Genomic DNA, 13,806 nt, shown 5'->3' on the forward strand with positions numbered 1-13,806 from the left:
TTATTTTTATAAATGGTAATTTCACATTGAATCTGAGCATTGTAAGTTGTATGTTAATGGATGCTGCATTTTCCTGTTTTTCTAAATGAGTACTAGATTGTCTTTTTTCTTTCAATTGGAATGAGTTTAACCCTTTTGAAGTTTGTTTTTGTTGAAGATGCAGAGAGACACTTAATTCAGAGTTAACTTTGAATCCCTAATATATAAGTACTTTTTAGAATATTTTATTCAAAACTCATGCATTACAAGGTCTTTTTGTTCTGGCTTGTAGAAACAAACATTTCCCTGGCCTTTGTAGTTTTTTGCTCACTTCTTCCTGTCAGTCTTTTCTAAGACTTAGAGTTCTCACATTTGCCAAGCTCAGCACAGGAGATGGAATTCTATAGAGTTCTCCTTTCTCCTCCCTTTACTCAACAATAATAGTCCTGGATTGCTATCACTTGAAAGCTTGTTTTATAAAATTTGTCTGTTTTTTAATCCATTTGGGACAGAAGGCTAAATCTAGTTTCTTTCATTCTAATGCCCTAATGGATAGTTGACAGCTGTTTTTATTCTTGATATCAACATAATTGTTGTTTGAAATTCCAATTATTTTGCCATTTTATGAAAATAAAACTCAGTCATTTTTGCTTTTTTTATTCCACCACCTCTAATTAGATCATGCAGCAATTCACTGTAGGGTATCAGGTGGTCCATTAGACTTGACTCTCCATAGTTACCAAGAAAGTTATCCTTTGTCCAAGATATTTCCATCAGGCCCAATGCTTTTTTTAGATTTTGGATTATGCTTAAGATTCAGAAATTTGACATACACTTTGTATGTAACTTATAGCTTGGCCTTTTTAGTGACTCAGCAAAATACAATTTAAAGTTGAGATTAAACATCCTGTCATGTAATTATTTTATTTAAGACCTTTTCTTAAACTCCTACTAGGTGTCAGGTTTTGCTTTAAATAGTAACCCATTTAATCCTCATAAGTTTTCAGCAAAGGAACTATTATCATCCATGTTGTATTAATGAGAAAAACAGAGCCACAGCAAGGCATAGTGACTTGCTTCCTAATCTTAAAACTAGTCAATTAAAAAAATAGGATTTGAACCCAGGCAGTCCAGCTCTATGGGTAGGAGTCTTAATCATTCTATGGTATAGCCCTAGTTAGAGTTAAAGCAGCTTTTAGATGAACATTTATTTTCTGAAATGCATATACTAGTAAACAAAATAAAGTGAAACTAAGTGAAGTGAGCAGCAATTCCTAAGTGAAGTTAGGACAGCAAATCCAAAAAAGGCATAACAAGGCATAATAAAGGTAGAAACAAAAAATTAGAAAAAAAATAGTACAACAAAAGGTTGGAGCAGGGGAATGCTAAACCTTTAGATAAAAAGAATACAAAAAAAAAAAAGCAAAAATCACAAAAGGAGAAATGTTGATAAGAAAATAGCCACACACACACACACACACACACACACACGTTGGTTAAAAGAATCCTATTGATCTACTATGCAAATAAATTTTAGAATATGAATGGAATATATAACTTTGTAGGCAACTATAATGATCAAAAATTGACTTCAGAAGACAGAATTCAAACTCACCAATTACAGTAAATAAAATAGAGAAAATTGTTGAAAAGCTACTCTGTGAGAGAGCAATAATACCAGTCATTTTGATGGGGGCAATTACATTAAACTTGTAAGAAATAAAAATTTCAGTGGTATTTAAATTATTTGAAGGGAGGAAAGGTTTATAAATTTTATGATGTTCTCATGATATTGATATCAAAACCCAACAAAAATAGCACAAAATGGACAACTACAAATGGTTACATCATTCTTTTTAGAATGCTTTTTAATAAGTGTGGCTTATTGGAGGAATTCTAGAATTATTCAAGTAATTTCCTACATTAATGAAAAACTTTTTTTTATCATTTCCATAAATGTTCAAAAGTCACAGTTTATAAACTTTATATCTCCCATTGGTTGAAAACTAAAAATGAAACAATATATATTCTGAGAATATTTTTTTTTGAGAGAATACCTGGCTTATGTGGTGCTTTCGGGGCACACAGACTCATCTGCTTGCAGGAAAGTTATCTTTCCTTGTTAGCTGTTCCCCAAGTTACACTTCTCTCTCTTCTTCTGGAACACTGGCTAGTATCTTTCACAGTGGGTTTAAATTTTGATAAAACACAGGATTAGACATTGATCAAAAAGCTATGACTCTCTGCTGCTGTAAAGTATTATTGAATCAAGGCATGATGAGCAGAACTATAAAGAAATATAGGATGAAGCAGTCAATGCACACTGCCTTTGCAGTAAATTACCCTGCTTCAGTTACTTGGAACTTGAAGCCCCATATCTCTGCCTGGTTTTTGAGTTTTCTATGGTGTGTCCTACATCAATCATTATTTACAAGCTTGCCATATTCCTTATTACTGTGGGTTTGTTTCTAGTCTTTCACTTCTCTCAACTTTATTTATCCACCTTTTAACTACACAACTTCTAAACATTGTGTAAAATGCAGCATTCAGAGCACCTCCTAACTGAAACATTTTGCTGACAAAACCAACTCACATCAATCGCTTTCTTCCTTGACTGCTCTGTGCTTCTATGTCATAAAGTACCACTTTGGAAGTATATTTTAAAACTATTAAATGAGGGACGCCTGGGTAGCTCAGTGGTTGAACATCTGCCTTTGGCTCAGGGCGTGATTTGGGGATCCTAGGATGGAGTCCCGCATCGGGCTCCCTGTGGGGAGCCTGCCTCTCTCTCTCTCTCTCTCTGTCTCTCTCATGAATAAAGAAAAATCTTTTAAAAAGTCAAAGTATTAAATGAAGTCTTCTATTTACTGTATTAAACACTTTAAGAAAACATACCGGATTATATAGGGTTCATTTATAATTTATCTTAAACTTTGTGTATACTTTTTAATGTTGATATCCTTAACCCCAGGATTAATGAAATTTAGGTATATCATTAGTAAATTTTATGAAGAAATCTGTGCATATATGTTCCTTTATTACACAGGTCAGTTCACCTTCTGGGCACTTTGTCCTGAGGGCATTTTTTCATTTCATTTAATTTCATTCCACTCCTCCATTTGGATATGAGGGTGATCGCTCTGTGGTTTGCTCGTAAAACCATTTATATAATTGGTTAATAGTTTGTTGATTTCGTATTTATGCATATTTGTTCGTTTAGGTGCTGTTTACCACCTACTTTGTTAAATCAATACAGTGTTTTCCTAGGTACATTACAACTTCCCTTCTATACATAGAATGTGATGTAAAAAAAGTTCTCCTGGGCTAAGGATGCTAGACCTCACTCTCCAAGTTGAGAGACCTTTGAATAAGCTGCTCCATATTCTCAACTTTTGAGCCCTGTGCACATGGGGTGATCTATATCTGCTATAGCAATTTTCCCTTTACTTGGTCCAAATTTCCTTGTATTAATCAGTTTCTCTGGTGAAACTAGTAGTTTGGTGTGTGGCTTTCCTAATTTTTTCTCTTTATTTATTATTTGCATTACTGTTTTAAAGGACAATGCCATGTGGCCCCTGGGTGGGCTCAGTTGGGTAAGCATCTGCCTTCAACTTAGGTTATGATCCTGGAGTCTTAGGGTTGAGCCCTGTCTTGGGCTTCCTGCTCAGTGGGGAGTCTGCTTCTTCCTCTGCCCCTCCCCAGCTGATGTTTGCCCTATTTCTCTATCTGAAATAATAAAGTCTTTAGAAAAACTTTAAAAAAACATAAAAGACAATGCATATATAAGACTTTATTCTGTTTTTTTTTTCTCACCATCTTATCAATTTATTATAGTGCATATTGTGTTTCAGTTTGATTTATTGTTGTCCCGGATTTCTTTTATGCTTTGAGTTTGAGCTCTAATCCTCAATTGTGATAACTTATGGGTGGAAATGTTACTGCCAGATGAGTTGAGAACATTAATCTATGACTATAACATATTAATTTATGTATTAAGTTTTTCATGTATGACAGATACATTATGGATCATTCTCATTTTGATGTTTAATGTGTTACCATTTTTCATTGAATAATAAATGATACATAATTACACATGCTATTAATTACCTACAATTGTTTAATTTATTTCTTCTGAGCAAGTGGGAACAAGTACAAAATGGAAACTCATTATTCAGAATAAGTGAATATCTACAAAACTCATTATCAATTTCCAATCTGTCCATCTTTTTTCTTTTATAATAGATATCATTTTGAGCAAACAGTCTAAAAATCTGTTAACATCTTGCAGCTTTATTAGATATCACTTCTCACACATTGTTTCACCACATTTGTATAGAATTTTAAAATAATTTCTCAAGAGGCAAAAACAGTATATTAATTGCTTCTGCTTATGAACAGAATTTAATATGATCTTTAGGTTGTAAAATCATTTATGTTTTCATTGTTGTCTCCATAAACATGAGCATTTCTTATATAACCTCAGCCAAGGACCCCCATCAAGAGTGAGCTGTGATAAATTTCAGTTTTAACAACAGCCATGAGCTTTCTGAAGCAATGCCTCGTGTTGCAGTATCTTTAACTATAAGCCCAATGGACAGAGGATAGATATAATTTACTCATCTTGTGAACTGAAACTTGATACCCATTCAAGAGCTACTCTTCACTTCTTTCCCCCACTCCCACAGCTCCTGGTGATCACCATTTCGTTTTTTGCATCTGTATTCCTATTACAGATACCTCATATAAGTTAAATCATTGAGTATTTGTCCTTATGTGACTGCATTACTTCACTTAGCATAATGTTCCCAAGATTCATCCCTATTATTGCATATACAAGGATTTCCTGCTTTATGGTTGAATACTATTCCACTGTGTGTATATACCACATTTTAAAAAAATTGTTACTATTTTCTTTCTCTTTCCTTCTTTCTCTTCCTTCCTTCCTTCCTCTATCCCTCCTTTAGCCCATCTTTTCTTCCTTCTTTTAGAGAACACTGGAGATCTACCCTTTCAGCAAATTTTAAGTATGTAGTACATTTTTGTTAATTATAGTCATCACTATAGATAAGATCTCCAGAGCTTGTATATAAAACTTTGGACCCGCTAACTGGTGTCATTCCATTTTCTCTTCTCGGCCCTTGGCAACTGCCATTAGACTCTCTGGTTCTATAAATTTGAATCTTTAATTTCACATATACAGGAGGTAATGTATTATTTTTCCATGTCTGCCTTATTTCACTAAACAGTGTCCTCCAGGCTCATCCATTTTGTTGCGCATGGAAGAAATCCTTTAAGGCTGAGTGGTATCCTATCGTGTGTGTGTGTGTGTGTGAGAGAGAGAGAGAGAGAGAGAGAGAGAGAAGAGAAAGAGAGAAATCATTTTTTAAATCAATTCATCAACTGATGAACATTTGTTTTCACACTTCAGCTATTGTAAATAATGCTGCATTGAATACGGAGTTGCAGACTTCTCCTAGATAATGATTTCATTTTCTTTGTATGTGTATCTAGAAGTGGGATTACTAGATCACAAGGTAGATCTGTTTTTCCATTTTTTTTGAAGAAACTCCATACCAATTTACTTCACGATTGTATTGATATACATCCTCCCCCAGAAGTGTACAAGAGGTCCCTTTACTCTACACCCACACCAGTATTTATTACCTTTGCCTTTTTGGTAGTAGTCACCTTTTCTGGTATAAGGTGATATCTCACTGTGGTTTTCATTTGCATTTCCCAAATGATTTTTGATGTTGAACAGCTTTTTAAATATCCATTTGCCTTTTCTATGGCTTTGCAGAAATGTCTATTCACATCTTCTGTCCATTTTTTAAAATAAATTTATATTTATTGGTGTTCAATTTGTCAACATACAGAATAACACCCAGTGCTCATCCCGTCAAGTGCCCACCTCAGTGCCCACCAGCCAGTCACCCCCCACCCCTCGCTCACCTCCCCTTCCACCACCCCTAGTTTGTTTCCCAGAGTTAGTAGTCTTTCATGTTCTGTCTCTCTTTCTGATATTTCCCACTTATTTTTTCTCCTTTCCCCTTTATTCCCTTTCATTATTTTTAATATTCCCCAAATGAATGAGACCATATAATGTTTGTCCTTCTCCAATTGACTTCTTTCACTCAGCATAACACCCTCCAGTTCCATCCATGTCACAGCAAATGGTAGGTATTTGTCATTTCTAATGGCTGAGTAATATTCCATTGTATACATAAACTACATCTTATTTATCCATTCATCTGTTGATGGACACCGAGGCTCCTTCCACAGTTTGGCTATTGTGGACATTGCTGCTAGAAACATCGGCGTGCAGGTGTCCCGGCGTTTCATTGCATCTGTATCTTTGGGGTAAATCCCCAGCAGTGCAATTGCTGGGTCGTAGGGCAGATCTATTTTTAACTCTTTGAGGAACCTCCACACAGTTTTCCAGAGTGGCTGCACCAGTTCACATTCCCACCAACAGTGTAAGAGGGTTCCCTTTTCTCCACATCTTCTCCAACATTTGTGGTTTCCTGCCTTGTTAATTTTCACCATTCTCACTGGTGTGAGGTGGTATCTCATTGTGGTTTTGATTTGTATTTCCCTGATGGCAAGTGATGTGGAGCATTTTCTCATGTGCATGTTGGCCATGTCTATGTCTTCCTCTGTGAGATTTCTGTTCACGTCTTTTGCCCATTTCATGACTGGATTGTTTGTTTATTTGCTGTTGAGTTTAATAAGTTCTTTATAGATCTTGGAAACTAGCCCTTTATCTGATACGTCATTTGCTAATATATTCTCCCATTCTGTAGGTTGTCTTTTAGTTTTGCTGACTGTATCCTTTGCTGTGCAAAAGCTTCTTATCTTGATGAAGTCCCGATACAGGGAAGTCCACTCTCACCACTGCTATTCAACATAGTACTAGAAGTCCTAGCCTCAGCAATCAGGCAACAAAAGAAATAAAAGGTATTCAAATTGGCAAAGAAGTAGTCAAACTCTCCCTCTTCGCTGATGACATGATACTCTACATAGAAAACCCAAAAGCCTCCACCCCAAGATTGCTAGAACTCATACAGCAATTTGGCAGTGTGGCAGGATACAAAATCAATGCCCAGAAGTCAGTGGCATTTCTATACATAATAATGAGACTGAAGAAAGAGAAATTAAGGAGTCAATCCCATTTACAATTGCACCCAAAAGCAGAAGATACCTAGGAATAAACCTAACCAACGATGTAAAGGATCTATACCCTCAAAACTATAGAACACTTCTGAAAGAATTTGAAGAAGACACAAAGAGATGGAAAAATATTCCATGCTCATGGATTGGCAGAATTAATATTGTGAAAATGTCAATGTTACCCAGGGCAATTTACATGTTTAATGCAACCCCTATCAAAATACCATGGACTTTCTTCAGAGAGTTGGAACAAATTATTTTAAGATTTGTGTGGAATCCGAAAAGACCCCGAATAGCCAGGGGAATTTTAAAAAAGAAAACCATAGCTGGAGGCATCACAATGCCAGATTTCAAGTTGTACTACAAAGCTGTGGTCATCAAGACAGTATGGTACTGGCACAAAAGCAGACACATAGATGAATGGAACAGAATAGAGAACCCAGAAGTGGACTCTCAACTTTATGGTCAACTAATATTCGACAAAGGAGGAGAGACTATCCACTGGAAAAAAGACAGTCTCTTCAATAAATGGTGCTGGGAGAATTGGACATCCACATGCAGAAGAATGAAACTAGACCACTCTCTTTCACCATACACAAAGATAAACTCAAAATGGATGAAAGATCTAAATGTGAGACAAGATTCCATCAAAATCCTAGAGGAGAACACAGGCAACACCCTTTTTGAACTCGGCCACAGTAACTTCTTGCAAGATACATCTGCCCATTTTTAAATAGGGTTATTTGGTTTCTGCTTTTGAGTTGTAAGAATTCCTTAAAGAGCTTTGGAAAGTTACCTCTTTTCAGGTGGTTTCCAAATACTTTCTCCCCTTCTGTAGGTTGTCTTTTCACTCTGTTGATTATTTCAGTTTGCATAAATATGCTTTGATATAATCCCCCTTGCCTATTTTTATTTTCATTACCTATGCTTTCGATGTCTTATCCGAAAACACAAATGTTGCCCAGGTCAGTACCAAGGAGATCTTTCCTTATGTTTTTATTTAGTTCATAATTTTGCATCTTACATGTAGGTCTTCAATCCACATGGAGTTGATGTTTGTGTATGTTATACAATAAAGTCGGATTTCATTCTTACATAGATGCACTACTCAGCTTATAGAATAAAAGGATTTATCAAGGCAGGTAGAATAATATGAGCAAAGGCTCTGGGACATGCACAACATTTGCTGTTAAATTACATATTTAACTTCCCAGTCCTGATACACAGTTAAGTTAGAGTATTTGTATTTCTGGTCTTACAAAACTGAATATGATATATTCATTCAGGTTTGCTAATCTCTTTGCTGGTATCTGTGTTTCTCCTATAAACTCATCTCAAGTCTTTTTTTTTTAAAGCTCTTTTTCATTCCTCCAGTTCCTTCTGAAATACTACATTCTTTAGAAATTCCTTCCATAAATAGTCAATAATCCAGCTCTTTAAACATCCTGTAATATATTGATTTTTTTGCCTCTGTGTTTGGTCTTCACAACTAGATTGCAACACCTTGTATTGGCAGGTCCATAAATTATATGTCTTTAAGTTCTACTAGGTCCTTCATAGAGTAAACACTATAATAATATTAATCCTAATAAGTAGCTTTTATTACATTCGTAGTACATGCCAGAGAATAGTGAAAAATTTTTGGTTGATTGTTACAAATGAGTAATATAAAAAGGCACTTACTTTCTGAATTGGACAATAAAAATGTAACACTTGGATACCTTCCAGGAATTGCCAGTTAGAAGTCTACAAATACAGCATGTGTGTTTATGTAGCCTAATGGAAAGATTGCACTTAACGGAAAAGAGTAGCATTCCCACCCCCGTGCTGCTGTTCTGGGTGAGTTAGTTGGCTTTCATAGGTCTGCAGCCTCTATCGATTCATATTTACCTGCTATACATTATCTTCCCAGACCCTGGATAAAGAAAGTTAATCTCCATACATAAGAGGGAATTTCTTATTTAATTAAAATTGCCTGGTTAGTGTCCTTTGGTTGGAATTTCACCACATACTGTTTTCTTTCATGCTTAGGCCCCTTTGGTTTATTCCAGTAAATGAAGAGACTCTTCTGTCTTCTGGTACAGCTCTGCCAGCAACATTGACTAGTGAGAAATCTGTACACACCTTCTGCTCACAAGATAACATGATTCTTAGATCCGTACGTATGTGTAAGGAATGTATCTTTTCTTAGCTGACAGCAACGTGAATGTGATAAATGTGAACCATACATATATACCACAGGAAGGTAATCAGAGGCTGAACTTACGCTAATACTACGTAAGTCTGAGGTCAGGCATACTGGAGCCAAGGCAGTGTGGATACGGGACAGATGTAAAGAATGTGTAGAAGCTGCTTGACTCTGTTTGGTGGGTCTCATCTCAATAACATCATCTTACATCAGTTAGATCAACAGAATAAGAAGAAGCAATTAGAAATTTTCTACATTAAACTGTGTTTCATTGTTCATAAAAGATGTGTTTCCCTAGAATGCAATGCTGGGTTTTGAGAATGTGAAACAAAACTGCCCTTTTCCCTTACTGAAATGATGTTGAAACCCAGCTAATTTTGAGTGCTCAAACCAATTCCAGAAGCAGGATGTCAAAAACTAAGACAATGACGGAAAATATCATGTAGGAAACATTACCCTTGTTTTGACATCTGCTAATATAGACAGATAAAAAATATAATACAAATTTGGTGGGGGGGTGTTTTGTTTTGCTGGCAGGCGGAAGACATTTCTTTATTAAAACATAATATTGAAATATTTTGGGAAAATCATTTAATGTTTCTTTATAAACAGCTCTTTTATAGCAACTTGTATTTTTTTTTATTTATTTTTATTGGTGTTCAATTTACTTACAGAATAACACCCAGTGCCCGTCACCCATTCACTCCCACCCCCCGCCCTCCTCCCCTTCTACCACCCCTAGTTCGTTTCCCAGAGTTAGCAGTCTTTACGTTCTGTCTCCCTTTCTGATATTTCCCACACATTTCTTCTCCCTTCCCTTATTTTCCCTTTCACTATTATTTATATTCCCCAAATGAATGAGAACATATAATGTTTGTCCTTCTCCGACTGACTTACTTCACTCAGCATAATACCCTCCAGTTCCATCCACGTTGATGCAAATGGTGGGTATTTGTCATTTCTAATAGCTGAGTAATATTCCATTGTATACATAAACCACATCTTCTTTATCCATTCATCTTTCGTTGGACTTGTATTGATATCTTAAAATAATGTGAAAAGTGTTTGGTATTTAGTATCACAGTAAGGTTACTAGAAGAGAAGGCAATTTACTCCAGCTATGAATTACTCAGTGACAGACTATTCCAAAACACAGTGCCTTAAAGTAACCACCCTTCTATTATGTTTGACACTTTGGAGGGTCAGGAATTGAGACAGGGCTCAGCCAGTTGGTGGTTCTGTTCCACGTGGCATCAGAGGTTCTGAAATCAACATGACATGGAAGTACCTTGCTTTCTAAAAGTCATAAGATTTGCATAAAATGGATTAAGTTACAAATAAATTATTAACTTGGCACACATTTTACATCACACACAACTATAGGTACCGGAAAAAAAGATTAATCAAACAAAATTTGTGTACTCAAAAAGTTCACAGTATACTCGATCATTGGACAGTGTGGGGGTTAGGGACACCGCCCTCCAGGCAGTCAGAAGTTCATAACTTGTCACTCCTCAGAAACTTAATAGTCTACTGTCCACCAGAAGCCTTACTGATAACATAAATAGTTGACAAAAATATTTTGTATGTTACATGTATTATACAGTATATTCTTAAGATAAGAACATTTTATGGCAGAGAAAATAAATTTCCAGTACTGTACTGTACCGAAAACAATTTCTGTACACATGGACATGAGTAATTCAAATCTGTGTCCTTAGAGTCATCTTTATAATGAATGAGACATATATATATAAGCTATTAATAATACCACATAGTGACAAGTATTGTCTTACTCTTAGACCTTACTTGCGTATTGAATTAAACCATGGGAAAAAAATAAAATATTAATTTGAACATCAAACATGAAAGATTGCAATTTTCATTGATGGATCATTTTGTATATATATTTTAGTTTGAAAAATAATGTGGCAGATGTTACTTGGTCTGAATTTTAAGATTTGTAGGATTGAACGGTTAACCTGCTTAAATTTTTGTTAATAGCAAAGTCTGATGTTGACTTTTCTTAATATTTTGCTATCACCAGTAATTATGAGAGAAATTTAGTGTGCTTAACTCTTCAATAATTATTTACAAAGTTATACTGTGATTTTTTTTTATTTTAAAACTATTTACTACCGTATGTAGTGAAGTTATAATATTAGATAAATGTAACAAAGACACTCTTTTCAGAACATTGCCAGGTCCTAAGACATGTTATTGGGCTATAACCATTACTAATTAAACTTCTGAATCATATGTAGCATTAAATATTTCAATATTGCTGTGTCTTTACCTAGCGACACTGGGACATTATATTAAAAAATAATTGGGTACTTACTGTCCCAAAGTACTTCAGAAATAACATTATAATTAAAATAATCACCATGGCAACTTTGATAAGTAATGCTTAGGACCAGGTTTCCCAGCAACTACTGTTTTCAGATGCTTATAATTTTTAAACACCTAATTTTCTCAGGATTGGAAAGCTCTCTGTGATATTATATGGCCTAACTTGCCTAGTCTGCAAGATAAAAACATCCTTGGGAAATACAGCCATTTTGACTCTACTATAATTGTTGACTGATTATTACGGACACAATTATAAAATTGTGGCCCATGTTACCTTTAGGCCACAGGGGAATATCTTTCCTAGGCGTCCCCATTGTGATGAGTACAAATTAGGGACCTGAATGTCATCTTCAAACATAAACACTCTGAGCTCCTGCTTCCTGAAGTGTTAATCTTGTTACATTTTTTGCTTAATCCTTCTCACATGAAATTTCCCCTCATCCTCTGTGGTATGAATCATTGCCCAGTTCTCTTGCCACTTCCACTAGTCAGTGTAGAAATATCAGCACATCCTCTGTCTCTGCATCTTCTCACTCTGTATCCATGGCCTGTTGGATGCTTGGATTGGAAGCCTATTCTTCCAGTTGAGCAGTCCTTACATGGTCCTTTCATGGCCCTTTTAGGCAGGGGAAAAAAGTCTTAAAGACCTCATCCTTTTTTTTTTTTCCAAAAATTTTATTTATTTATTCATGAGAAACACAGAAAGAGAGGCAGAGACACAGGCAGAGGGAGGAGAAGCAGCCTCCATGCAAGGAGTCAGATGTGGGACTCGATCCCGGAAATCCGAGATCAGGACCTGAGCCAAAGGCAGATGCTCAGCTGTTGAGCCACCCAGGTGTCCCAGACCTCATCCTTTTATACAATAAAGATTAAAAGAAGAACTTTGAATGTCGTTTCTTATTTATTTTATTTTAGTCAATGCCAAATTTAAATACATTTTAAGAGTTGACAGTTAAAATCCTCATTCTAGCACTTTCATAACCTTAATCTCTGAGTTTGTTTCTCATTTGAGAAATCTAGGCTAATAAAAGTCTTTACTTACTTGAGTTTTCATAAGGGTTGACCTGATATAAACCAGTGGTGCCTGATACAGAGAAACACAATATGTGTTCATTATTAGTAGTAGTAATGTACTAAAGATTAGTAAAAGGCTTGTATATATTCTTTTACTCTTATGAGTGAAAGGGAACCTTTAAAGGTACATGACATTGATCTATAAGAATGAAAGAAAATATTTTATTTTTCATAAAATGATACCTAGCAAAGAATCCTGATGGCCCATTAGGTTGTGTACCAGTTCTTGAAATTAACTACTCTGGCTTTGCCACTTGTGATTTATAATCTTGAGATACTGCAAGTAGAGTTTTGGTGGTAACTCCAGAGATTGGCTGATGAATTGGGGAAGGTGGAATCCCACAGAGGGTTAATCAGGCACAACCAGATAATCAGAGACCGAATAGAGCAAACACTGCAGGTCTGTAGGAACATAGTAACTACTGAGATTCTTGAATGTTCTCTGGGCCCGGAATGAATCATCTTCTCTGGTTCCCCCAGGAAGTCAAGACTGCAAAATCAGAAGAAACATATCTTCCTCCTCTGTGACAGATTCAGTACAAGTGGTTTGTCTTAAAAATGTTTCTACTCTTCCAGTTTTCCCCTTGCATTGCCACCACAGTACTGGAGTGGCTAAAACTGTTATAAGTTTAGAAGATTATACTCATATTTGGGGCCAGCATCTATCTCTTTTGTCTAAGACTTTATCAGTAAACCCAGCCATTGTGACCCACACTCCAAATTTCCAATAGAGGATTCTCTCTCCTCTGAGAATTGGAGTTCTTTCCTCAGTGAGACTTCAGATGTGTCCTGATTATATCCTTGAAAAATCAGCAGTACTCCCTGAATCAGTCTTTTATTTCTTGGGGAACAGTTAAGCCCCATTTCTACATCTTAATCATAATAATAGTAAAGTGCATTCTATCCTTTTAACTTGCTCTAGTTCAAACATTTGATAGTCTCTTATATCTAGGGTTTATCAGTTTGGTACCATTTAAAAGAAAGAATTAAACAATATTCAACAATGGAGATGATAAAAACTTTTTTCTGTTCATAAAATACTG

At 35.6% G+C, this 13,806-nt stretch overlaps 1 long non-coding RNA gene across 1 annotated transcript in view; it reads right to left on the reverse strand.

Moving 5' to 3' along the window:
- Positions 1 to 12,576: 12,576 nt before the first annotated feature.
- LOC106559531 overlaps positions 12,577 to 13,806 on the reverse strand; it is a 450,184-nt gene continuing 448,954 nt past the window's right edge. Inside the window, exon 10 of the long non-coding RNA XR_005366568.1 lies at positions 12,577 to 13,253. This is a non-coding gene — a long non-coding RNA (uncharacterized LOC106559531). The remainder of the gene's footprint in view (positions 13,254 to 13,806) is intronic.

Source organism: Canis lupus, chromosome 11 (assembly GCF_011100685.1).
Source record: "Canis lupus familiaris isolate Mischka breed German Shepherd chromosome 11, alternate assembly UU_Cfam_GSD_1.0, whole genome shotgun sequence".
NCBI lineage: Eukaryota > Metazoa > Chordata > Mammalia > Carnivora > Canidae > Canis > Canis lupus.